This window comes from Aquarana catesbeiana, linkage group LG03, assembly GCF_042186555.1.
Source record: "Aquarana catesbeiana isolate 2022-GZ linkage group LG03, ASM4218655v1, whole genome shotgun sequence".
Lineage (NCBI taxonomy): Eukaryota > Metazoa > Chordata > Amphibia > Anura > Ranidae > Aquarana > Aquarana catesbeiana.
The window spans coordinates 683,866,874-683,890,926 of NC_133326.1; the positions used below are offsets into that span (position 1 = coordinate 683,866,874).

The following is a 24,053-nucleotide window of genomic DNA, read 5'->3' on the forward strand; positions in this document are numbered from 1 at the left end:
TGTCATTGTTTCATGGCCATGTGCAATTTTACCCCCTACCGCCCGCCGTATAAATTAATGGCTGTGGCGGAATGGCTTTCTCGTTCTGGGGCGACATCATATGACGTCCCCCCAGTCTCACAGCGCTTGCATGCACGTGGAGTGGTGCTGTGTAAGGATCAGCGGCACGTTGTGTCCCTAGGACACAGCGCAACCCCGATCTTGGTAAAGACAAAGCTCTTTACCCACATGATCAGCTGTGTCCAATCACAGCTGATCACATGTAAACAAGGAAATGCTGGTTATCAGCATTGCTATCCTCACACTGACAGCGTGTAAGTAGAGCCAAGCCGATCAGCGGCATTTCCTCACAGGGGAGACATGTATAATCAGGGCACTGATCATCAGTGCATCCTCAACAGTGCCCAGCAGTGATGCCAGTCAGTGACCATCAGTGATGCCAGTCATTGCTGCCTTTCAGTGCCCATCAGTGCCTGCTCATCAGTGCCGCCTATCCGTGCCGCCTATCAGTGCCAATCAGTGCCCATCAGTGCTGCATATCAGTGTCGCCTGTCAGTGCTTCATATTAGTGCCTTCTCATCACAGTGCCGTGTCATCACTGCTGATCAGTGTCAATCAGTGCCGACTCATCAGTGCCACCTCTGACCATTATTCTGGGTTTTTCTCTGACGGTATTGGGAGCCAGTTGTCTCTCTGGGTTCCCCTGTGGCACATCATTAGGAGCTGCAGGAACCAGGAAGAGACAGGAGCCCCTTAATGACACGCCATGGCACAACAAAGTGGAAGAGGGGGTGCCTGGTGTATAACACCCCCCCCAAGAATGGGGTATTGAGAAAAATTATTACCTGAAAATGCTGACATGCCTAAACACAGCTAAACTCATTTACAAACTGCAACCATCTGCAGGAAATATTTCAACTTTTTCAGGTGCAGATTAATGATGTTTCTATGTCTGCTTTAAATATCACAACATGAAGCTTACTGAACTGTAAGCCCCAATTCACAAGTGAGTGATTTTAGATGCTATTCCAGAAGAACAAACCAGGGTTCCATGTTTTTTCTATTGTGCCTGTTTACATCTGAGCAATGTAGTGATGCTTGATGCTCATAAAAATTCAGGAGCTTCTTTGGAACAATACATGTCAATGGGAGTGCCTGACAAAAATGCACTTGTTTTGTATTTTCGCACCTAACAACCATCTCCCCGTCCTAAAAACGAACTTGCTTTTGTCTAAAAGAAAAACACTCAAACATGAAAACAAAATACGTGCAAAATACGTGCACAAAAAAATCTCCAAAATCACATGCAAACGCTCAGGTGTGAATCCAGGCTGAAGCAGCTCTGGGCCTCTTAGCATGGGTTTTGGTTGCCTGAGCCACCCTTGCCGTGTGACTTCAGTTCTCTACCTACCAGTCAGCAACAATATATATTCTTTAAAAGGGTTAGTTCACCTTTTCCATAAAGTACACCATGCAGTCAAGGGGCCCCAGTGTTTTCATAATCTGTATGCAGCTTTGAAATATTGCGCTGGGTTAAACAGTTATACCTGTAGGCCATTTGGGTCACCCCTAAGGCCTGTCTGAGTAGCTCCTTGTAGCACCCTCTAGTGTGTGCTAGTTAGTAGTGTAGGTTTGTAGATTAGACTGTTAATGTACGAAACTTCTAGAAAGTTGTAAAAACTTTTAGAGCTATTAGGTGGAGGTTAGGAGGAACTGTTTGTAATAGGGAATCAGCCAATCCCCAGTAAAAGGGCTGGCAGGGGGTAGGTTTACCTCATAAATAGGCATGAACCATGCCAGCAAGGGTAGTCGGGTGGAAGATGGAGATAAAATTCTGTAGAGACTGTCAGTAGCCCTCTGGGGTACCCCCTAGTTGTGGGGGGGGGGGGGTTGACCTTGGGTTCGGGCATGGATGTTGGAAGGATCCTGCCACAAAACATAGAGGAAGCCCTTTCTGGAGGCATGGGAGCAAGTGTGAGGACAGTGTGAGTAGAGCAGCACTACTGGGGACTCACAAGGGGGAGACTGCCATACATTGCCAGTTCTCCCTAAATACTGTGTTGTGCCAAGTCTTCATCCCTTCCCTCTGAGAGCTTCTGCAGAGTCAGCCGGGTGGGCTAATGAGAGAGTCTGTCTGGAGGACTACTGTGAGAAGTTAGCCTGGTGGGCTAGTGAAAGGGGCAGATGCAGCCAGGTGGGTAGGCATTGACAAAAGATGTGGTACTGGGCTCAATGACCCTGGAAAGGAAGTGAAGGAGAAGGTGTAAGCTGTGTCACTCCAGTGTGCTGCTGTTTAGGGACTGAGAGTTCCTACCTGTGATGGGCTGTTACTGAGTTGACAATCAGGCCCTGTCAGCTCCCCTAAAGGTGTGAGCCAGCAAAAGCTAAGTGTGCAGGAGGCTGAAGAAGAGAAGGCTGTGCATAGAGACTATATATATAGACTGTGTATAGGAAGCTGTCCCTGAATTTGTTGAAGTCTAGTGGGAATCCCATAACCTCCCCTCCCTAACCAAGTTGAAACTCCCTAATAAAACTTAAAAACAAAGCTACAGGCTGTTCTCTGTCTCTGAAGTGCTGGTGAAGACTTGGTTTGCCTGGCTGTGCAGGGTGTAGGATCCCAGTTCATCTTAGGCCCCTAGGGGGTGCGGTGCATCCTACAGGTAACTGTGCCCATCCTGTCCTGCTGCTGGGACGCTCTAGCTGTTGGGCGCTCACCCACAGTGTCACAGGAATGAGCGTTCTCCTTGATCAAACCCCTGCAAATGCGCAAGGTGCTCTCTCTACCATTAGCAACAGCAACTGCGCTCAGCGATGATGTGAAAGAGAACACTCACATCTGTGATGCTGAGGGTGAACGCCCAAGGGCTGGGCCTCATTCACACTGGCACTGTCAAACCTATGTTCATATGTGTTTAGAGCACTAGTTTTTAACCTTGAGACCAGGGCCTGGAAAAATTTCTTGCAAAACCTTCCATATCCCAAAAGTACATGCTTTTAATATCTGTACAATTAAATTATGTGTAGCACACCTGTAATTTGTGAGCGCAGAAACAGCAGAAACTTGCACTTTAACTGAACTTGTTCCATTGCCGTTGTAGCACCCTGGGGTTTAGTCAGGGAGCTCCTCACAAATTTACTTGCCAGGAGTAATTATCTTGGTTGATTGATAGAAATGTGTTGATTTCTCCCTAATGCCGTGTACACACGGGCGGACTTTTCGGCATCAAAGGTCCGACGGTCTTTCCGACAGACTTTTGACGGACTTTCGAACGAACGGACTTGCCTACACACGATCACACCAAAGTCCGACGGATTCGTACTTGGTGGTACTAGATATGAGAAGGGCAACCCAAGGTCAGGTTATGAGTATATGGGGTATCTCAGCCAATGGGCAGGGGTTTTCTTGAATCCCTTGGCCTGCTGGTAGAACCTATATATTCGGGTCAGGTCAGGTGATCTATGTTCTGTGCCACCTGGATGGCTGTCTGGGTGGATGTGTGTCGTACGCGCTGGGCTGCTAGGCCGGAGATTGAGCCTATCCAGGGGGCATCTGGCTGCCAGGCTGTTTGAGGGCCTATCCAGGAGTAAGAGGGCAGCACAGGGTTGGGACTGCGGCTTGCAGTTCAACCAAAAGTGACTTGCCGGCCGGAGAACCTGTCGTGGTAGGAGGTAGAAGGGGAGCTGCCGCCACTAAGGGACCAACCACCTTTACCAGGGACCACAGTGAGTAACTGAAGCAAGTACTAGAACCACATTCTCACCGAAAGGGCATGGTGGAGAATCGGGAAACTTCAGGCAGTATGCAAGTCAGGGACCCAACCCGCGGAGGAGACGCTTGCAGAGCAGCCTCGTGAGTCAAGCCAAGGACCTTGCCGGTTAGCAGGGGTGAAGCTTGAGAAGTATCTGGAGTGCCAAGCTAGGGACCCAGCAGGGAAGCGTGGGTGACACTTGAGGGAGATACCACCGCAAAGATTGAAGGAGCTCAAGGGATTCAGAGTCAGTGAATCAGTGGGTCTAGTGAGAGACCGGGAGCTCAGTGTTGAAGAACTACAAGAAGCAGTTGTAGTGAAGCTGAAGGAACTGTTACGTTTGAGTTAGGAACTGTTAAAGACTGTTGCCATAGGAGACAGCTTTTCTGCATGTGCAGATTTGGCTCCTTGCTGGGGCCTTTCCCTGCACGGCTGTCTTCCTATTGAAGTCTCGGAGTCTGCCAATTGAATCTATAACTACTTAAGGGAGTCATGACCCTAACCCTCTTTCCCCCAAAAATACAAAAAGGATTGTTAAGAGAAATAAACTTCTTTTACATCCAAGAAGTGTCTGGTGCCCAATAACTTTGTCCACCTTGCACCCACTCTGCCTCACAACCCACCACATACAGAAGGATGTCAGCTATCTTTGGCTTGGAAAGTTCTCATTAGACTGGACAAGGCCAGAGACTTTGCTGCACCTTTATCGAAACCAGCTTGTAGAAATTCTAAAATTTGCACTGAATATGGAGGGGGGTGGGGGCTGTCCCAGGAGCTTGAGGTTGAAAATTGCAGGAATTTTTCCAAAATGTTGTACTAAGTGTAGCAAGGTCCCAGGCCTCCTTTGATCTAATGAGAACCTCCAGGGCTAGGGATAGCTGACATCCTTCTGTATGTAGTGGGTTGTGAGGCATGGTGGGTGTACGGGATACGGGGTCTCCATCTGCCTGGAGGTTTGTCTTGATAAGTGACTCGGGGAAAAAACCTTCCTTCCACCCTCCCCTCTTCCATGTCCTGGGTATGGTCTTCTGTACTCATCCCTCAGGGGCGGTCTTCTATACTCTTCCCTCAGGGGGGAGTATCGATTGTTCACAGGTACGTTGTATCTGTTTCTTGGGGTCCTATAGTTGGAGGGTCCTCTATAGGCGTCTCTTATAGTATCCCTTCTGTCCAGTGGTGTATTGGGGGTGTTATGCCCAGCTGGACTGTATGGTGGATTATCTATTCTTCTAGGTGTACTCAGGGACGAGATGGGTATTGCATCCTCAGATTCCTCCTCCATAGAGGGGTCTTCTAGTGGATCATCATCCTCTTCTCCATTAGTTTGCCATTTGTAGACTTTCGAATTTTTGTAATCCATCACATCTCTTCTAAATTTTTTCTGTTTCTTTGCTTGTATGTTGCTATCATACTTTTTGATGGACTCCTGTAATTCTTTTTTCCTATCTTTGTATTCCTTCAAATGAATGAAGGGTAAGAGTAAATTTTTTATTTCAGTGATATTAGTCTCAATCATTCGCATTTTGAATTGTCTTCTTTTGATAATATTCTGGAGTAGTTCTCCCTCACACTTATTGAAAAGGGAGTACCAGTCTCTCATAAGATCACTGTTGTCTATCCCATCATTGGGGTGCATGTCTCACCTGAGCCTTCTGGGGGTAATCTTTTCTGTAACATACATTTCCAACGTGGAGATGTCCCACCACACCCTGAGTTGTTTTTCCAGGGTGTGTTTTAGTTGTTTGAGCAGCCCATGCATGTCATTGTTATTTGAGATCTGCTCTTGGCTAAAAATCGCCTCTACATTTATATTTCTGGTGTTGAAATAACCAAAAATGTCCATAGCTGCAGACAAAATCCACCCAAGAGTGGTATTTTAAAGATATAAATAGATAGATCCGCGCTTAGGACAATGTGAGAGCTGCTGCCTATCCCTAATTAGTACCCCTAGGGGTCTAATTCCATAAATAGATAAGTAAAATGAGAATGAATACGGCGCTGCCCTCTAAGTAATTAAAGGGGTTGTAAAAGTAATTTTTTTTTTCTTTAAAAATAACAAACATGTTATACTTACCTTCACTGTGCAGCTCGTTCTGCACAGAGTGGCCCTGAACCTGCTTTTCTGGGGTCCCTCGGCGGCTGTCTCAGCTCCTCCCCGCAATAACGAACCACCTTAATGCGAGCTCCCTCGCATGGTGGTTCGTTATTGCGGGCGCGCTCCCGTGATACAGCCGGCGGCTATAGCCGCTCGCTGTATCACTCGGCCCCGCCCCCCGGCGCGCCGCGTCATTGGATGTGATTGACAGCAGTGCGAGCCAATGGCTGCGCTGCTTTCAATCCATCCACTATAGCCAATCAGCGACCAGGCTGATCGGCTGAATGGAGGACGGGAACGAGCAGGCGAGTTTTTGAGGTGTCAGGTAAGTAAAACGGGGGGGCTGGGGGTGGCGGTATTATCAAAAGTTTTTTCACCTTAATGCATAGAATGCATTAAGGTGAAAAAATTTATACCTTTGCAACCCCTTTAAGTACTAAGTATAAATGTAATGTAATAAATTACAAACTAAGTTCAGATGGCTACAATGTATGAAAGCTCCATCAATAGCTATCATAATGCGGTCTAAACCAAAGAAGACCATATATTCGGAGATAACCGGAAATATTCAAAAGCACCAGTATTTTAGAAACTGCTAAATAAATAAAATATAATATGTCCCCCCAGTGGGATAAATGTGTTAGCCGAGGTAGAATATATGGTAAATGAGTGAAAAAATAATAATATGGTGAACGATGCAGTTAATTGTGAGAAAATAATAAATTGACCCCTGAGTTCAAAAATTTTGGGACAAAATGGCGCCAGAAAAAATAATAATAATAAATGGTGATAAATTATATGTGTGTAGTAGTGTCAGTGTGATATCCGTGCTGCCCCTTCTGTATATACAAAGAGTTAAGTTGGGTTGTGATTTACCCCAATGTTCAAAAATAATGGGACAGTATGGCGCTAGTAAAAAGGTGAGATGTCCTTCTGTGTAACAAACTAAAAATAAAATTCAATTAAACCACTCCCTGTGCATTAGATACAGTAAATAAAAAATAATATGCATAAACGATTGATTCCAGTTTCTTTTGTTTGTAGCAGATGATAATTTAACTTCTAAAAAGGTTTTTTATATATAGTCCATGCAAAAAAGAGTGTTTTTAACCAGGTGGAAAAACAGAGTTCAAATGTAAATGCTGTTTGTTTCACCCTTGAGGGCACACCACAGTGACTTCTGTGCGTTTTATTCAAATGGTGACTTGAAGTGCTCGCCCCGCAGTGCTTCCCCACTCACCAGAAATAATCACCCCTGCAGGGGTACCGAGCAGCAGAGTGGGTGCCTCAGGGCGGATATTTCCGGTTATCTCTGAATATATGGTCTTCTTTGGTTTAGACCACATTATGATAGCTATTGATGGAGCTTTCATACATCGTAGCCATCTGAACTTAGTTTGTAATTTATGACATTTATACTTAGTACTTAATTACTTAGAGGGCAGCGCCGTATTCATTCTCATTTTACTTATCTACTGCTGTAGCTGCAATTAATTGGCACTGGTAAGGCTGCATTTTATTGGGGGGGGTCGGCGCCGGCGTGAAGCGCCACCTCCCTGAAATGAGTTTTTGCAGGTTGGGATGTCTGACTAAAGTCTATGTTAAATATGTCTTTCATTATATGTTGGTGTGTGAAACTGGACCCTGTTGTATTTTTCTTTCTTCTTTCGTACAGTACATGGCGATCCTGTCAGTCAATCTTCTTTGCTTTAAGCATGGAAGCAGCTCCATATTGGTGTGGTCAGTTTGTATATTAGTATTTCTAAGTTTGAGTTACTGTATCACTGTAGTCTGTTTTTTCTACACACACCCTGTCTTTCCCAATACGCTTCCCGCCAATTAGAGCCTGCCTTTTTTTCTGACACACCCACACTTCCCCACCACTAATCACAGCCTAACTTTCCTGACACACTCCCTAGTCCCCCCCCCCAGGAAGGGAAGGGGGGGGGATGAGTCATAAGAGGGCCATTGGGAGGGCCATTGAGAGCTGTGAATATCCAGGAAGTGAACAGGCAGCAGCTTCAGCTGCCCACAGTTAAAATGGCTGCAGCCAGACTCAGTGGAGGGAGATTTCTGCAGCATATTTGGCAAGTACAGTATATATAAAATAATATGCAAAGCAGTTGGTGGGAAGCTTCAGAATGGCAAAGATGATTTAATTACAAATTATTATGTGAGCAGACTGCAGTTCCTCTTTAACCACTTGAGCCCCGGACCATTATGCTGCCTAAGGACCAGAGGTCTTTTTCCAATTTGGCACTGCGTCGCTTTAACTGCTAATTGCGCGGTCATGCAATGCTGTACCCAAACGAAATTTGCGTCCTTTTCTTCCCACAAATAGAGCTTTCTTTGGATGGTATTTGATCACCTCTGCAGTTTTTATTTTTTGCGCTATAAACGGAAAAAGACCGAAAATTTTGAAAAAAAATGACATTTTCTACTTTTTGTTATAAAAAAAATCCAATAAACTAAATTTTAGTCATACATTTAGGCCAAAATGTATTCGGCCACATGTCTTTGGTAAAAAAAATGTCAATAAGCATATATTTATTGGTTTGCGCAAAAGTTATAGCATCTACAAACTAGGGTACATTTTCTGTAATTTACACAGCTTTTAGTTTATGACTGCCTATGTCATTTCTTGAGGTGCTAAAATGGCAGGGCAGTACAAAACCCCCCCAAATGACCCCATTTTGGAAAGTAGACACCCCAAGGAAATTGCAGAGAGGCATGTTGAACCCATTGAATATTTATTTTTTTTGTCCCAAGTGATTGAATAATGACAAAAAAAAAAAAAAAAATATTTACAAAAAGTTGTCACTAAATGATATATTGCTCACACAGGCCATGGGCCTATGTGGAATTGCACCCCAAAATACATTCAGCTGCTTCTCCTGAGTATGGGGATACCACATGTGTGGGACTTTTTGGGAGCCTAGCCGCGTACGGGGCCCCCGAAAACCAATCACCGCCTTCAGGATTTCTAAGGGTGTAAATTTTTGATTTCACTCTTCACTGCCTATCACAGTTTCGGAGGCCATGGAATGCCCAGGTGGCACAAAACCCCCCCCCCAAATGACCCCATTTTGGAAAGTAGACACCCCAAGCTATTTGCTGAGAGGCATGGGGAGTATTTTGCAGCTCTCATTTGTTTTTGAAAATGAAGAAAGACAAGAAAAAACTTTTTTTTTTTCTTTTTTCAATTTTCAAAACTTTGTGACAAAAAGTGAGGTCTGCAAAATACTCACTATACCTCTCAGCAAATAGCTTGGGGTGTCTACTTTCCAAAATGGGGTCATTTGGGGGGTTTTGTGCCACCTGGGCTTTCCATGGCCTCCGAAACTGTGATAGGTAGTGAGGTGTGAAATCAAAAGTTCACGCCCTTAGAAAGCCTGAAGGCGGTGATTGGTTTTCGGGGTCCCGTACGCGGCTAGGCTCCCAAAAAGTCTCACACATGTGGTATCCCCGTACTCAGGAGAAGCAGCAGAATTTATTTTGGGGTGTAATTTCACATATTCCCATGGCATGTTTGAGCAATATATCATTTAGTGACAACTTTGTGCAAAAAAAAAAAAAAAAAAAATTTGTCTCTTTCCCGCAACTTGTGTCGCAATATAAAATATTCCATGGACTCGACATGCCTCTCAGCAAATAGCTTGGGGTGTCTACTTTCCAAAATGGGGTCATTTGGGGGGGTTTTGAACTGTCCTGGCATTTTATGCACAACATTTAGAAGCTTATGTCACACATCACCCACTCTTCTAACCACTTGAAGACAAAGCCCTTTCTGACACTCATTGTTTACATGAAAAAGTTATTTTTTTTTTTTGCAAAAAAATTACTTTGAACCCCCAAACATTATATATTTTTTTAAAGCAAATGCCGTACAGATTAAAATGGTGGGTGTTTCATTTTTTTTCTTCACACAGTATTTGCGCAGCGATTTTTCAAACGCATTTTTTGGGGAAAAAACACACTTTTTTAAATTTTAATGCACTAAAACACACTATATTGCCCAAATGTTTGATGAAATAAAAAAGATGATCTTAGGCCGAGTACATGGATACCAAACATGACATGCTTTAAAATTGCGCACAAACGTGCAGTGGCAACAAAATAAATGCATTTTTAAAAGCCTTTAAAAGCCTTTACAGGTTACCACTTTAGATTTACAGAGGAGGTCTACTGCAAAAATTACTGCCCTCGATCTGACCTTCGCGCCGATACCTCACATGCATGGTGCAATTGCTGTTTATGTTTGACGACAGACCGCCGTTTGCGTTCACCTTAGCGCGAGAGCAGGGGGCGACAGGGGTGCTTTTTTTTTTTTTTTTTTTTGCTTTTTTTTTTTTTGCTTTTTTATCTTATTTTTAAACTGTTCCTTTCATTTTTTTTTAATCATTTTTATTGTTATCTCGGGGAATGTAAATATCCCCTATGATAGCAATAGGTAGTGACAGGTACTCTTTTTTGAAAAAATTGGGGTCTATTAGACCCTAGATCTCTCCTCTGCCCTCAAAGCATCTGATGACACCAAGATCGGTGTGATAAAATGCTTCCCCAATTTCCCAATGGCGCTATTTACATCCGGCGAAATCTAAGTCATAAAATGCTCGTAGCTTCCGGTTTCTTAGGCCATAGAGATGTTTGGAGCCACTCTGGTCTCTGATCAGCTCTATGGTCAGCTGGCTGAATCACCGGCTGCATTCTCAGGTTCCCTGTTGAGACAGGAGAGCCAGAGAAAAACACGGAAGACGGTGGGGGGGGGCATTCCCTCCCACGGCTTGTAAAAGCAGTCTAGAGGCTAATTAGCCACTAGGATTGCTTTTACATGAAAGCCGACCGCTGGCTGAAAAGAATGATACCAAGATGATACCTAAACCTGCAGGCATCATTCTGGTATAACCATTCAAAGTCGTGAATGGCGTACCTGAAGACAAAAAAATGGTTAACAATAAAGCACAGTAAACGGTAAAGTATAAAAAATTCCATACCTGAAAAGCAAACATGATAAAACATAATAACAATAAAACATTGCAGAATAGAATACAGTAAAAAAGAGCAGAACAATAGAGAGAGAATAGAGAGAGAGAGAACAATAAAAGGACAACTATTTTTTTTTATTTTATATATTTTTTTTTTTTTTTTTACATTTTTTTGTAACTAACTTTTATAACTGTAACCGGTTCCAGGTTTGGGTCTCTCAAAATGCGATGGCATCTTGGGAGACCCTGTGAAAGTGTGCCTAGTCTGTGGAATGCTGTACCCTACGCTAATACTCAACTAGTGAATGGTAGCGTTCAAAACATTCACCAATGCAAAGACCAGGATTGTCAGGACAGGAGGGACAATAATAGCGGGTGTCACGCCTATATCTGCGCTTGCTGCAGACACAACATCTTTTTTGGGGGGGTTCGTTGGGTAGGGGTACTCGGGACGACATAAAGAAAATGCCTCTCATGCAGCCGACTGCATTTGGTTGGGGATGTGAATGGGGGAAGTACGGGCGCTGCAGAAGTGGTGGGCTCCCAATTAGGATTGGCGAATGCAGCAGGAAGGGCACTATGGGCACGACGGCCTGTGTTTGTCTTTTTGGTGGCAGCGGGACACTACTTGTGCTTGCCACCTCACCAGCTTGAACTGCACTTATGGGACTCGCCACGTCACCAAGTGTTACTGCAGTGCTGGTTTGACTACGACCGGGGTGTACTAGGCCGCTGGCGCTTGACAGTTCAATAAAAAGCTACCAAAAAAACTGTTAGCGATCGCAGGGATCAGGCCTGACTCTGCGAACGCTGCAGTTATGCGTTAAGTGTTTTGTAAGTGACAGTGATCGATCGATACTGCACTTGGGTGGGCTGGGCTGGGCCGGGCGGAGGGGCAAAACGCAGGTGCTAGCAGGTATCTGGGCTGATCCCGCTAACACTGCGTTTTTGGGAACCCTAAACTGCTGGGGACGCTAGTATAGATCTGATCGGATCAGATATTGATCCGTTCAGATACTATACCACTAAGGGAGGTGTACGGTGCGTGCGTGGGTGTTAGCGGTACTGGCGCTAATCTGACGCTGCCTGGGGCTGGTGCTTGCCAGTTCACCAAAATGCTACCAAAAAAACTGTTAGCGATCGCAGGGATCAGGCCTGACTCTGCGAACGCTGCAGTTATGCGTTTAGTGTTTTGTAAGTGACAGTGATCGATCGATACTGCACTTGGGTGGGCCGGGCGGAGGGGCAAAACGCAGGTGCTAGCAGGTATCTGGGCTGATCCCGCTAACACTGCGTTTTTGGGAACCCTAAACTGCTGGGGACGCTAGTATAGATCTGATCGGATCAGATATTGATCCGATCAGATACTATACCACTAAGGGAGGCGTATGCTGCGTGCGTGGGTGTTAGCGGTACTGGCGCTAATCTGACACTGCCTGGGGCGACGCATATCACCGCCAGGCGATCAGGGGGCTAAACCTTTATTCGGTAATAAACGGCGGGTGCCCTGACACTATAAAAAATAAACAAACTAACCAGCGTCACCCGTAACAGTTATACAGTGATCAGTGGTGAAAGGGTTAACTAGGGGGCAATCAAGGGGTTAAAACATTTATTAGATAGTATATGGGGGTCCCTGTCGCTATAAAATGCTGACGGCGAACCTAAATATTTACCTCACTAACTAGCGTCACCAGCGACACTAATACAGCGATCAGAAAAATGATCGCTTAGCGACACTGGTGACAGGGGGTGATCAAGGGGTTAAAACTTTATTAGGGGGGTATCCTGGACCTAAAGGGGGGTAATACTAACTGTCCCAACACTGTAACTGTCACAAACTGACACCAATGCAGTAATCAGAAAAAAAAAAAAAAAAAACTGCTGGTGTCAGTTTGTGACGGGGGGGGGGGGTGATTGGGGGGGGATCGGGGGGGGATCGGGGTGTTTAGTGTGCCTGGCATGTTCTACTGTGTGTGTGTAGTGTTGTGCACTCACATACCTGTCTTCTCTCCTCAGGCCAGAACGGAAATTACCGAGCCGAGGAGAGATGACATCATTTCCTTTGCTGCTGTTTAGCATACAGCAGCAAAGGAATGTTCTCATTGGCCGGCGGCGATCGCGAGGGGGGGGCCACGAACGGATGGCCTCCCCCTCACCTCCGATCGCCGGGGGACAAAAGACGACCGCCTCGGGCACCGGGGGGGGGGGTCCGATCGGACCCCCCCCATACATGTAAACACACATATATAAAAACACACACACATATATATATAAATTCCACCACTGTGCCATCAAACGTAGCCACTGTGCCCATCAAATGCTGCCAGTGTGCTATCAAATGCCGCCAGTGTGCCCATCAAACGCTGCCACTGTGCCCATCGAAGTCTGCCACTGTGCCATCAAATGTCGCCACTGTGCCCATAAAATGCCACCACTGTGCCCATTAAATGCCGCCAGTGTGCCCATTAAATACTGCCAGTGTGCCATCAAATGCTGCCACTGTGAATCCCCCCCCCCCTGCCCGCTCGCCGTCTGCCCAGCACTTACCCTGTCTCGGTGGGGCAGCAGGTGACGGCCACGAGTGGGGTCCTCCATGCGTCTCCTGCCGTCCTCATCTCCCATCCTCTCCTCCTGATAGGCGTCCAATAGCTGCGCCTATCGTTTCAGCCAATCAGGTGACGGGTAACAGACTCGCACACCTGATTGGCAGAAAGGCGGTTCAGTGTTAGGAAAGAGAATATTAATTCGCTTTTATAACACACCTGGGTGGACTGTGAGCACCAAGCATGGCACTCGCAGTTCACCTATTTTGAAGCCTATTAGAGCCTATGGCTCTAATCAGGTGCTTAAAAACATCCCCCGCCGCTGTCATTCAGGTGCCCGGCGCCCGAAAAGGGTCTGGAAACCTAAATATGGGGGTGGCAGTGGTGGCCATGGATAGATCTATCCATTGATCATGGGGGGGGGGGGGGGCTGGAGAGAGGGGGCGGCGCCTGTGCGCCCTTATGGACGCACCGCCACTGATAAACACATGCACATACATACACACTCACATGTACACACACACACATACATACATACATGCATGCACACTCACATAAATACATACATGTACGCTCACATAAATACATACATGTACGCTCACATACATACATGTACACACACACACATACATACATGCACGCTCACATAAATACATACATGTACGCTCACATACATACATATGGATACATACATGCACACACACACACATAAACACACATAGATAGTAGACAGTAGATAGATAATCTTATAAAAAAACGTCAGACCTTTACCTTAGTTCTTCCTGCCGGGTACTGCACTGTAGAGGGAGACAAAGAGCACATCACACACTGTGCTTTCACTTTGATGAGTTCCCTGCACAGTCAGTGCCGACTACAGTTCGGCTGACGAGCTCCTCTCAGCCTCCCCTGCCATTCCACCTATCAAAGAGTACAGGGGGGCCCTCAAGGGCCCACTGCAGCAAGGGGCCCGGTCGCCATGGCGATCTCAGCAACCCCTATAATTCCGCCACTGCCTAGGCTGGTATGCCTCCTGTAAGTTTAGCCCCGCCCACACGTAGGCTTCAGTGGTGGCTTGAAGCTCCGCCCACTACATTGCCTTCTCTGAGTTAAAGCTCCGCCCAACCCCTGGGACTGCAACAGCTTCTACGAACTAAAGCCCCGCCCACTACACGGGGCTGCACCGCCTTCTTAGCACCGCCCCCTTCCCGTTACCCAGGAGACGCGTCCTCTAGACAACACAGAGAGTCCCATAGAGAGCGCATGAGAGACGTCCATCCATAGAGAGAGGCAGGGGTGAGTGTGATATATGAGGGGGAGGATGGTATACACCTGTGTGTGATCACCCCGCTTCCCCCTTCTTCACAAATCTTTCTAATTCTGTGTTGGGGGGGGATGGGTAAGAACCCCTTTTTATCATCATTAACCCCCCTTCCTTTTTGTGGAAAATCTACTTCCTTTTTAATGGAAACTCAAAAATTCCCAGTTGTCACCAGAACAGGAAGTGAGGGGAAACCTCCCATTGGGGACACGTGTCTTATATAGGGGATTCCCCTCACTTCCTGTGATGTCCTGTGCCATCTGTGATATGTAGAGATCAGCTAAGGGGGGCGTCATCCTCATCCTAACCGATTTACTAATCCAATCAGCTGCCAGCTGGGTATTTCAGGGCTTGGTGACACCCTGTTTCCAGGGGGACGGTAAATATGGGTGGTTGAGCTGCACTTTTGCGCCCCCCCCCCCACTAAATCCATCACAGTGGGGGAGGGGAAGTTGTACACGTGTCGTAACCTCAGCAGCAAAAATTGACCCCCCCTCCCCCCGGTTGTGTTTGGTGGGCAGAATGATGAACGGAGGGCAGCCCTGCAAACCTGTACAATACACATGAGGATTTCACACTATAGCGTATGTCAGACATCGCATGTGATTCGCACCCGCACCGCTGTGCACATCCCATGCAGGGGTGGATCCAGGGGGGGGGGCAATGGGGCAATTGCCACCCCCGAGAAATGTGTGGCGGGTGAGAGGGCGGGCGTCTCCGCGAGCGGTTCTGCGGGAGGGTGAGAGCGGGCGGCTCTGTGGCGCCTCCGCAGGCAGCTCCACGGGTGGGTGAGAGAGCGGGCGGGCGGCGCGGTTTGTGGGCGGTAGGCGCAGTTTGTGGGCGGGCGGGCCGATTTGCTGGGTGGCTCAGTGAGTGTGTGTGGGCGGGTGAGAGTGAGAAAACAAGCCCTGTGTGAGCGCGCAGCTGGCCAATCGGCTAGTCGGGGGGCGGAGGAGCAGAGAGATGAGATCACCTCTCACCGCCCCCCACCATCCCTGCAGTAACTTCCGCCCTCACTGTGCAGGCAGCGTGGCCAGCAGAGAGATTACATTATCTCTCTGCTGCCTGACTCTGGGACAGCAAGAGACAAGCAAATCACCACCTTAGCAGGCAAGTGACAATCTGCAAGGTGTGGCAGGTGACCTTGCAAAGTGACAATCCGCAAGGTGTGGCAAGTGACCATTTTATTTTATACTACGATGTAATAATAGAAATAATGCGCTACAATCATCCTGACACTATAACAACCATGGTGCCGGGATGATTGAAGCGCCAACACCAGCCGTTTCCCGATAAATTGCCAACAAAAAAACATATTTTCTAAGAAGTGCCCATCCCGAGACAAGACTCTGGATCCGCCCCTGATCCCATGCGATGTCTGCGCGATGCAAACTCAGCCCCACTGTTTGTAGGGCTGAAGTCGCATCGCATGTGCATCTAAATGGTGCAGGACCCCCCCCCCTTTTTTTTTTTTGGACCGCACCAGGAATCGGATCGCATGGGTGTTCGGACCCAATGCGTTCTGATTCCTGTTCCGTATTCGCAGTTCGTACTGATCTGGGGAGCGACATTAACTTTTGTATGGACACCCGCAAGCGGTTGGCATAGGGCAGTGTGAACCGCCGGCGAATTCGAGTTGGGAACCCGTACTGGATCATTCACACGGTTTTCCCCGCATCGCACCAGTGTGAAGCCAGCCTCTGGTTACAGTGTTTGTAAACCCCGTTCTACCACTGATAGCTACAGGTAAGTCTAGAATAAGACCCCTTTCACACTAGAGGCGTAATTCAGGCGTTAATCACTTCCGGACCGCTGCACACCAATACACGTCCTTATTTTGAAGCGGAATATCGTTGTTATGGCAGCAGCTAGCTGCCATAACCCCGGTATCCTCTTCTTTGGCTGGCGGTCCGGTTTCCGATAAGAGTGGTCTCTGCGGCGGATGCATCGCAAGATCACTTTTATCTGGAGAGAGCCCCCCCTCCGCCGCGCTCTTGTGCCCTCCGCCGCTTACCGGAGCCCCCACCCGTCTCCATATCATTGCAGGGCGGAAGCGACGTCAACACGTCACTTCCGCCCATAGCTCTTAGAGGGACATTTTTAAAAATTTTTTTTTAAATGACAATTTTTTTTTTATTGCATTTTAGTGTAAATATGAGATCTGAGGTCTTTTTGACCCCAGATCTCATATTTAACAGGTCCTGTCATGTTTTTTTTTTTTTTTCTATTACAAGGGATGTTTACATTCCTAGTAATAGGAATAAAAGTGACACCATTTTTGTTTTTTTTAAAAGAACAGTGTAAAAATAAAAAATAAAAAGTAAAATAAATAAGAAAAAAAAAGAAATTTTTTTTAAACGCGCCCTGTCCCGCCGAGCTCGCGCGCAGAAGCGAACGCATACGTGAAAATGGTGCTCAAACCACACATGTGAGTTATCGCCGCGATCGGTGGAGCGAGAGCAATAATTCTAGCCCTGGACCTCCTTTGTAACTCCAAACATGCAACCTGTAGAATTTTTTAAACGTCGCCTATGGAGATTTGTAAGCGTAAAAGTTTGTCGCCATTCCACAAGCGCACGCAATTTTGAAGCGTGACATGTTGGGTATCAATTTACTCGGTGTAACATTATCTTTCACAATATAAAAAAAATTGGGCTAACTTTACTGATGTCTTGTTTTTTTAATTCAAAAAAGTGTATTTTTTCCAAAAAAAGTGCGCTTGTAAGACTGCTGCGCAAATACGATGTGACAGAAAGTATTGCAACAACCGCCATTTTATTCTCTAGGGTGTTACAAAAAAAATGTATGTTTGGGAGTTCTAAGTAATTTTCTAGTAAAAAAAAAACTGTTTTTAATCTGTAAACAACAAATCTCAGAAATAGGCTTGGTCCTTAAGCGGTTAAAGGGCTAAAAATAGCGCCTGTAAAGCACCTGAAAAACGGCTCCCCTGCAGCCCCAGTGTGAGAGCCCTGAGTGCTTCCACGCTGGGACGGTGCGCTTGCGGGACGTTAGAAAAAGTTTAGGAGCCCCTGCCCATTGAAATGAATGGGCACCGCTGCCGAAGCGCCTACAAAACGCACATCTAACCCTTTCTTCGGCCGCTAGCGGGGGGGTTAAAAGCACCCCGTTAGTGGCCAAAAAGCTCCTCTAAAACGATGGTAAAGCGCTGCGCTTTACCGCTAACGTGCCCCCCTGGCAGTGTCAAAGGGGTGTAAGGCTTACCTGTAGGTACCGGGAATATCACCTAAACTTGCACCATTTAGGAGATATTCATTGTATCCCCTCGTGCCGTTTTTTCTGTAGCCGTGCCGTGACCGGCGGCTCCCGCTCGCGTGTGAGGAAGTGATGGCATCGCGGCTCCTGGCCAATCACAGCGCCGGAGCCCAAAATAACTCCGGGAGACATGTCGCCGGTCACAGCGGTGTGCGGGAAACGCTGCAACAGCTTTGATCTAAGGTAAGTATTAAATAATGAGCTAGTATGCGATGTATACTAGCTCATTATGCCTTTGTCTTACAGTTTTTTTTTTTTTTGAGTTTACAACCACTTTAACCGCTTCCCGACTGCCTCACACAGATATACTGCGGCAGAATGGCACGTACAGGCAGATTAACGTACCTGTACATTGCCCTTTAAGAGGCGGCGCGCACGCCGGGAGCTCCGTGACCGAGATCGCGGGTCCCGCGGACTCGATGTCCGCGGGGATACCTGCGATCGTCTCACGGTGAGGAAGAACGGGGAGATGCTAATGTAAACAAGCATCTCCCCATTCTGACTAATGACACTGTCTCTGATCTCTGCTCCCTGTGATCGGGAACGGCAATCAGTGTCGTGTCACACACAGCCCCCCCCCAGTTAGAAACACTCCTAAGGACACACTTAACTCCTACAGTGCCACCTAGAGGTTAACCCCATTCACTGCCAGTCACATTTGCAGAGTAATCAGTGCATTTTTTTAGCATTGATCGCTGTATTAATGCCAATGGTCCCAAAAAAGTGTCAAAATTGTCCGATGTGTCCGCCATAATGTCGCAGTCATGATAAAAATCGCTGATCGCCGCCATTACTAGTAAAAAACAAAATTATTAATAAAAATGCCATAAAACTATCCTCTATTTTATAGACGATATAACTTTTGTGCAAACCAATCAATAAATGCTTAATGCAATTTTTTTTTTTTTTTTAACCAAAAATATGTAGAAGAATACGTATCGGCCTAAACTGAGGAAAACATTTTTGGGGGATATTTATTATAGCAAAAAGTAAAAAATAATGTATTTTTTTCAAAATTGTAGGTCTTTTTTTGTTTATAGCACAAAATCTAAAAACCGCAGAGGTGATCAAATACCACCAAAAGAAAGCTCTGTTTGTGGGGGAAAAAGGACGTCAACTTGTTTGGGAGCCACATCGCACGAGAGCGCAATTGTCAATTAAAGTGACGCAGTGCCGAATCACAAAAATTACTCTGGTCTTCGGCCAGCAAAATGGTCCGAGGCTTAAGTGGTTAAAGCATTGAGGAGGCGACATATCAGCTGTCCTTTGAAAAGCGAACCACTGTGGCTTGCTTTTCAGAGGGACGGCAAAGGCCCTTAAGCGATTTTGTTGCTGCCCAGTTAGCAGATGTGTGCGGCGACAGATGGGTGGGCTTTAATACTTACACGCCAAACATATGTGTGGCTGAGAGTGCTCTCCCAACACACGGCTCCTGGTCCCGCCTCAGGCCTCATGTACACGGCGGTGGGGGGGGGGGGGGGGGGTTGATTTACTAACACTGGAGCATGCAAAATCTGGTGCAGCTCTGCATATGAACCAATCAGCTTCCAGGTTCTATTGTCCAAGCTTAATTAAACAAATTGAAGTTAGAAGCTGATTGGTTACCATGCAGAGCTGCACCAGATTTTGCACACTCCAGTTTTAGTAAATCAGCCCCTGGGTGTTGGCCCATCAATCCTAGATGCCTTTTACTCCTGGCAGCAAAAAAAAAAAACAAGTTGATGCGATTTGATACTTCCAAATCACATCCCAAGTCGCACCCCTTTACTGGGAAAGCAATCATTCAAATCGATATTTCACATTGAGGCAGTTTTCGGGCGTTTTAGCGCTAGAAATAGCCTCTGAAAACCGCCTCCCTTTTATTTCAGTGTGACTTTTCACACTAGGGAGGTGCACTTACGGGACGTTAGGAAAAGTCCTGCAAGCAGCATATTTGGGGCGGTTTGGGAGCGCTGTATACAGCGCTCCCAAAACGCCCTGCCCACTGGAATGAATGGGCAGCGCTTCCAAAGCGCCTGAAAAGCAATTTGAAAACGCTGCAACACGGGTGTTTTTAACCCCAAAGAAAAAAAACGCCCCGCTAGCGACCGAAAAGCGCCACTTAACCAGCGCTAAAGCGCCGCTAAAACGAGCAGCGTTTTAGCGCTAACGAGGCCGTGGCCTCCAGTGTGAAAGGGGTTTAAGCAATTATGAAAAAGATTCCTGCACTGCTTTTGGACCATTTCATTGCGACTTGCATAGACTTCTGTTAAATGAAGTCACAAGCCACAATCAAATCGGCAGCGCAAATCGCACTAATGTGCAGCTTTGAAATCGTGCTGAAGCGGCGCGATTTCAAAGCCGCACCAGTGTGAACCAGGGCTTAGCCCCCATTCACACTGGCACAACTTGTCTTACGATTTGACAGTTCCAAATGGCATGACAAGTCACACACCATTCCCGGCAATGAAACTGTTCACATCGCTGCGACTCATGTCGCAGTGATTATGAAAAAGGTCTCTGCACTGCTTTTTGATGCTTTCATTGCGACTTGCATAGACTTTTGTTAGATTAAGTGGAAATCAGCAGTGCAAATCGCACTGATCTGCGGCGTTGGAATCGCACAATTTCAAAGCTGCATCAGTGTAAACCAGAGCTTACTATATCTGGTGCACACAGCAACCGGTGCAGCTGTGCATAGTAACCAATCAGCTTGTTCAATGAAGCATTGGCATTAAAACCTGGAAACTAATTGGTTACTATGCACAGCTACACCAGATTCTGTGTGCATCAGTTTAACCACTTCAGCCCCAGAAGGATTTACCCCCTTCCTGACCAAAGCATGTTTTGCGATTCAGCACTGCATCGCTTTAGCTTACAATTGTGCGGTCGTGCGACGTTGTACCCAAACAAAATTGACGTCCTTTTTTCCCACAAATAGAGCTTTCTTTTAGTGGTATTTGATCACCTCTGCGGTTTTTATTTTTTGCGCTGTAAACAAAAAAAGAGCGACAATTTTGAAAAAAAAAGCTATATTTTTTACTATTTGCAATAATAAATATCCCCAAAAAATATATATAAAAAAAAATTTCTTCCTCAGTTTAGGCTGATATGTATTTTTCTACATAATTTTTGGTTAAAAAAAATCACAATAAGTGTATATTGAAAGGTTTGCGCAAAAGTTATAGCGTCTACAAAATAGGGGATAGATTTATGGCATTTTTATTATTATTTTGTTCTTTTTACTAGTAATGGCCTAGTAATGGCGGCGATCTGCGATTTGTATCAGGACTGCATCATTATGGCGAACAGATCGGACACTTTTGACACTATTTTGGGACCGCTGTCATTTATACAGCGATCAGAGCTAAAAATAGTCACTGATTACTGTGTAAATGACACTGGCAGGGAAGGGGTTAAACACTAGGGGGCGATCAAGGGGTTAAATGTGTCCTAGGGAGTGATTCTAACTGTGGGGGGGATGGGCTCACTACAACATGACAGAGATCACTGTTCCGATGACAGGGAGCAGTAGATCCTTGTCATGTTGCTAGGCAGAACAGGGAAATGCCTTGTTTACATTTCCCCGTTCTGCCTCTCCTCAATCGCGGGCCGCCGGCGAACATAGAGTTTGCGGGGCACGCTCCTGCGGCGCACGTTGGGTGTGCGCCTGCTAGGTGGAAAATTCAAAGGGAAGTACAGGTATGCCCTTTTGCCCGTGCCATTCTGCTGGCGTAAATCAGCGTGTGGCAGTCGGCAAGTGGTTAAGGCACCAGTCACGCTTATGCGACTTGCCATGTTACTTTGGACATGACCTGTCGCAGCCCATTCTTTTCAATGGCACACATTCAGATCAGTGCGACTTAAAGCAATATTGAAGTCCTGTTTTTTTTTTTTTGTTTAACCACTTGCTTACTGGGCACTTAAACCCCCCTTCTATCCAGACCAATTTTCAGCTTTCAGCGCTGACGCACTTTGAATGACAATGCGCGGTCATACAACACTGTACCCAAATTAAATTTTTATCATTTTTTTCCCCACAAATAGAGCTTTCTTTTGGTGGTATTTGATCACCTTTGCGGTTTTCATTTTTTGTTAAAAAAATGTAAAAAGGCCGAATTTTAAAAAAAAAAAAAAAAAAATTTTTTTTTCTATTTTGTTATAAAATTTTAAAAAAAGGTAATTTTTCTCCTTCATTGATATACGCTGATGAGGCGGCACTGATGGGCACCGATAGGTGGCAGTAATGGGCACTGATGGGTGGCAATAATGGGCACTGATCTGGTACACTGATAGGCAGCACTGCTAGGTGGCACTGATTGGCACCACTGGTGGGCATTGATAGGTGGCACTTGTGGGCATTGATAGGTGGCACTTGTAGGCACTGTCAGGTGGCAATGTCAGGTGGCACTGGCAGGGGGTACTAGTGGCACAATTGAAGCAGAATTGCCTCTACCTCTTCAGGACCGATGCCCCTTGCTGATGAGCCGGTGATCAGCTTTTTCTTTCTTCTCCTCGCACTGTCAGCGCGAGGAGAAAAAAAAACGATCACCGAGCTTTTGTTTTGATCATGTGATCAGCTGTCATTGGCTGACAGGCCAATGACAGGTAGGGCATGCGCACAGGGGAGGCCGTAATATGACGGCCTCCTGGGAATTCAGGTCCGCGCTGTAGCCGTCATTCGGCTCTAGCGCGGGTGTCAACTGGTTAAACATAACAAACATGTTATACTTACCTCCTCTGTGTAATGGTTTTGCACAGAGCAGCCCAGATCCTCCTCTTTTTGGATCCCCTGCCTGCGCTCCTGGCCCCTCCCTCCTATCGAGTGCCCACAGAGCAAGCAGCTTACTATGGGGGCACCCAAGCAGAGTTCCTGCCCTGTGTGTTCATTCAGACGTGGAGCTGCAGCTTGACACCGCCCCCTCTCTCCTCAGTGGCTCACTGACTTTGATTGACAGCAGCAGGAGCCAATCAGCACTCCCAGCACTGTTAGACCCCATTCACACAGGGGCAACACGACTTGCAGGTCGCCTCAGCGAGGCGACCTGCAAACGACTGCCCGGGCGACTTGCAAAACGACTTCTGCATAGAAGTCTATGCAAGTCGCCCCAAGTCGCCCCCAAAGTCGTACAGGAACCTTTTTCTAAGTCGGAGCGACTTGCGTCGCTCCCCTTAGAACGGCTCCATAGAACAGAACGGGAGGCGACTTGTCAGGCGACTAGGTCGCCTGACAAGTCGTCCCTGTGTGAATGGGGTCTGACTGAGATCAGGAGTAGGTAGGACTGGCTCCCAATCACATGATCACTGTGTCAGCCAATCACAGTGATAAAGGGAGGCCAGTCAACACCACGCAAAGTGATGACATCACTCCGATCTTAAAGGGCCAGCGGAAAGGAGTTATTATCATTTCATGAGTCACTTCTAATAGTTGTAACACTGCAGATTTCATCAAACTAATCCCTGGTGATTCTGCCAAAAGGTCCTGTGTTCAAGCACTTCCTGTTACAGGGTGACAACACTGTGCCCCTGTATGTCAGCTGTGCTCCTGCGTTGTCACCCTGTCACACGATGGAGACTAAAAACAGCAGTTTCAGCAAACATTACACAGGCATTGTCCACTGTTGTCACCATCAGGAAATCTGCCCTGAGAAATGTCATGCAGCCATCACGGGAGTGTATGTAGACAAGAACTGGCGGCAAAGAGGCTGCAGGAGATCAGTATTTTTCAAAAGAAAAAAATCTCAATTGTTGATGGTATACAGAAGGTCTTTCTGTTATGGTTTGCTTTAGCGTCACTGCTTCCCGGGTCATACTCCTGCTCATTGGACAGAGGTGATGATGATGCTTTTTACCTTGGTGTAACCTTTGAAAGAACTTTTTGGGCCCAGAGAATCCATTCTATTAATTACTTTATTTACAGCTCATAGTATCTTAGTGTGATGTTTACTGGAAATAATGCTCCTTACATTTGTAGTCATTGGAAATAATACCTCCCTGCCTTGCCTGGAGTTACTCATCAGAGAGACAAAAATTGCTTGTTGCTTAAGGAACCCCTAACAGCTTCTAGGATTCCACTGAAACCTGGCTGAGAAAGGCTGCTGTAGACAG

At 46.4% G+C, this 24,053-nt stretch overlaps 2 protein-coding genes across 2 annotated transcripts in view; one reads left to right on the plus strand and one right to left on the minus strand.

Annotated features, from left to right (window-relative positions):
• The window catches only part of LOC141133538 (protein kinase C delta type-like), a 100,983-nt gene extending 86,526 nt beyond the window's left edge, over nucleotides 1–14,457 (minus strand). The window contains exon 1 of the mRNA XM_073622981.1: nucleotides 14,147–14,457. The gene's annotated coding sequence lies outside the window, so the exon portion shown is untranslated. The remainder of the gene's footprint in view (nucleotides 1–14,146) is intronic.
• Nucleotides 14,458–14,525: 68 nt separating this feature from the next.
• LOC141133537 (dynein axonemal heavy chain 2-like) overlaps nucleotides 14,526–24,053 on the plus strand; it is a 345,338-nt gene continuing 335,810 nt past the window's right edge. The window contains exon 1 of the mRNA XM_073622980.1: nucleotides 14,526–14,668. The gene's annotated coding sequence lies outside the window, so the exon portion shown is untranslated. The remainder of the gene's footprint in view (nucleotides 14,669–24,053) is intronic.